The sequence below is a fragment of the Silene latifolia genome, chromosome X (assembly GCF_048544455.1).
Source record: "Silene latifolia isolate original U9 population chromosome X, ASM4854445v1, whole genome shotgun sequence".
NCBI classification, from domain to species: Eukaryota; Viridiplantae; Streptophyta; class Magnoliopsida; order Caryophyllales; family Caryophyllaceae; genus Silene; species Silene latifolia.
In genome coordinates, this window is record NC_133537.1 from 81700239 (window position 1) to 81704416 (window position 4178).

Sequence of the window (4178 nt, forward strand, 5' to 3'; positions counted from 1 at the left end):
CAAAACGTAAATAGCGAGATAAAGAAAGATGTAAAGGACACATAATATTTGAAGTGGTTCAGCTTCACACGTCGAAGCCTACGTCCACTATTCTCGATTAATAACTTTAGTACCTTTCTACGGATTACAAAATTACTAACCCACTCGTACAACTAACTCTGGTTGTAACTCAATTGAGTACCGTTAAATACTCGATTTTTGTCTAACTTATGTTAATAAGAAAGCACTTGATTGTTCTTCTAAATGTTCACACGACTGAACGAGTAAGAAACAATATTAAGTACTATTATCTAATAACGTAATCTTACGAAACAACAAGCAAATTGAGGCACGACTTTTCGTAAAGGTTTTTGAATTGCAAAAACAAATAAATTACTCGATTAAGAATTTGACTCGATTTGTTTGCAAAGGAATTCTAATATCGCGAAAAGTTCATTTGAAATAAGGAAGAACATGTGTATATATATAGTAGAGGAGACAACTAGAGTTTGATCGAAAAGCCTAATAGTGCCGTGAGGCATGATGAATTGTTTCATAAGAAACAAATCTTATCTTCCTTTAATTTAATTCATAAAATATTTCAATTAAGTAAAATAGAATAAATCTAAATAATTGTTTAAAATATAAAAATATCTTATGACAATCTATTCTAGAATTAATCTAGTAGATTACTTGTGCAAGGAGTATACTCGTTATGAGAGACAGCTCATAAGCCTAACTCATTCGAAACCCTAGTTGAAATAAAGAGTGTGGATTAGGGTTTATGTTTGGATAATTTAACAAACCCTAGGTAGCATGATGACCCATAAATTGTTTTACTAACCAACAAGGTAAATGTAAATTATTCAACCTAATTAAACTCGTATCTCATATCAATCATACACACACATATTTTCGAAAATATATAAATGATTTGAGCTTTCGAAAATTGATTTTAAAACCCTAAATTCGTGCCTTCAAAATGCAACCTAAAGTTATAGAACAAATGACTATAACATTAAGCTTGGTATATATAGTTATAGGTGAAATAGCTATAACTTTACCTTTCCAATATTCCTTCCAAAGATACCGTTATTAGATGATGTTCTATACTAGCTAATCTTCCTGGAGATTTTCAGTAGTAGGATAATCTCTTCATCTTGATCATAAGCTCTTCATCTTGAGCTTCTTATAGACTTGATCATGCCTTTTGTTTGAGTGAACATCATACTTGTAATTGAAGTAGTCACAGTGATGCTTTAAGAATCTTCAAAGTTATAGCTCAAGGAGCTATAAAATTACTTCCATAATGCTTCACAAATCTTCAAAGTTATAACCACGAATGCTATAACATCGCTTGCTATTATTGTAACCTTTATTAAATTTAGTAAAGACTAACAAACGATTACGAGCAAAGAGTATATACATTATAAAGCACACTTGTCATTATCAAAACATATCATATAACTATATGGTCCAACAAATCCCCCCTTTTTGATGATGACAAGTCTCTTACGATTTGTGACTAAATACAAGTTCCCCCTTAACATAATACTACAAACATTACAGTCAGTCGAACGCAAGAACAACCTACTTGTATTCAAAGTTATAGCATCTAAGAACCTTAAGAGATTAAAGGTTCTAACAAGGAGCAAGCTTAGGCAAATACTTAAGTCACAGTCATTTTCTTCCCCCTCTTGACACCATCGAAAAGTGGAGAACAAAACATAAAACAACTAGAATAATATAGACAGAGGAAAGAAATAAACATGCAAACACATATTATGGAACAAGAAACGAATCTACGACAAGCATGCATAATAAAGTAAGTCTAATACAAACCGAAATTGTTAAAGCCTATGGGCCGAATAAACAAAATATGCCAATGGACAGAATAGAGTATTAGCCATAAGAGTTTAAAGGAGCAAAATGAAATGGGGCAAGGGGTCGGATTAAGACGGATATATGGAATGTTGTGTTTCACAACATTTGGGTTCACATAACCGAGACGAGTCCTAAACCCAAGGGAATCAAGACCGCACATGATTTGCTTGTGCCGTGAGACACGTCTCAAAATTAAGCACTTTCAACGATAAAGCTTTCATTGCCTCGAAAATAAGCCCCATCTCCGCATGCATAGCTTTACCTTCCCGCCATATAGCCCCGCCTTGACTTGCCAAATTTTCCAACAAGTGAGATTGACGGACACACTCACGAGCCGCTCTATCCGCATCTCTAGCCATAGTCTCAACACGCCCTTCTAACCCACGTAAGTAAGCTAGGTCCTTGGCATTCGTCACATCACTAGAAACCGGAGCCACAACCGTCTCCTTCGCCATACCCGCTACTAACTCCGCAATCAACTTATTTTGAACATCAATTTTTTCACAAATACTCGTCATAAACGAGTCCAAATTTTGTTCCACGACCACCAACACATCCGATGACTTTTCCACCACACTTCCTTTTGACAGAAAAATTAACTCGGGCCCAACCGCGACCACTTTCATCAACTTAAGATGCGTATCACACATCTCGTCTTTAACCATAACCCCATTGCTATTTGGAATAACCACTCCCTTATGTTCCAACATATGAGAAATCCACATACCGAAGGGCAAATCCAAAGTAGTGTAGAATTTGTCCTCGGTTACGGAAATACTCGTTTGGATAATACGATGAAAAACGAGTCGGGAAAGACTAACCTTAAAACCTCCAAGCCATTTAAAGACCAACACCATCTCATAACTGGACAACTTGCCATGGCCCCCGCACCTTGGAACCACCGTGTTCCATAGAAAATTTAAAAAGAATTTCAATTTAGGCGAAAACGAACCCGCCAACATATTACTTGACCTCATAGCACCATCATCAAAAGAACGCTTAATTTGAAGCTTCTTTTCCTCGGTCACATCTCCCCATTCCGCACTCGGGTTAATTTCCACCCCATTATCAGGGACGCAAAACAGAGTGCGAAAATCATCAATGGAGATTGTGACTTCGGACTCATTAACAATTGCATGCAACACATTCTTATTAACCGAGACCGAAGCATAAAATTTGATTACCTCGATAGGATAAACTGGACCGGTCATAGATCAAATCTCGGTCCATTCTTGGAAAGTCAAGAAGTCGGTGAAAAATTGCAAAGCTTCCATCTTTGTATACCATTTTTCGGGATAAGACCGTCCTCCACGGATACCATATCGCAAAACACGATTCACCACAGTCCTTTCCACATTGGTAAAACGAACTTTATCAAGACCCATCACCGTAGCATTCAACATATGTTCTCGAAACAAGGTTCTTTGATGACCATCACGGCTAACCACAACTTCTGTCCCTTCAACCGATTCCTCAACACCAATAGCATTCTTTTTAACTTTATTGAGCTTACGTCGCTTTCCCTCGATGCTAGTCTCAACCCGGTTATGATCGGGATTGGTAGGTTTTGGGTTTGGTTGAGGTGAGGAGGTGGTTGCGGGTTGATTGGGTTTATTGCATGGTGGTTTTGGTGACCCGGTCTTAGTAGAAGACCGAGTTGAGGGTGAGTTGAGTCGAGTTGTGAGTGGAGACATGATGATGATGGATGGTGAGGTTGAGTGTGGGAGAGTTTTTAGAAATTGAAAATTTTGAGAGTTGTGAGGGTGATGGAGACGTGAGGGAGGTGGAGTATAAATAGGTGTAAAGGTAATTGAGTTTTGGTAGGTATATGGAAGTGATTATAGGCGGCTAATATTTTTATAAGATTTCCTTTTTTTTTTATATGGAAGGATTTTATTAGGGTAAATCTCTTAAAAATATATGGTAAATATATGGTGATAGATATTTGGTAAGTCACATGAAATAAGATATGGTAAAATAAGATAGAGAAATATGATAGGATTTTCGGCCAAAAGCAATGTGACGGAGGAATTTGGTTTGTAATTAAACATAAAAAATATATGACTAGAAGACGGAATTTTCTCGTAAAATAATATAATATTTAACAAGAGTATACTTGCAGCGGAAAATACGGACACAGTCATACAATCTCGTCTATTTCTAGATAGTCATAAAGATCGTAAATATTTGTGACAAGTTTAGTTGCCACCAATTAAACCAATTTCCAACCGTAAAATCTCAAAATGTTCTCTGGCCAATGCCTTTGTCAAAATATATGCCCATTGTTTTTCTGTACTGCAAAATTCAAGTTTTAT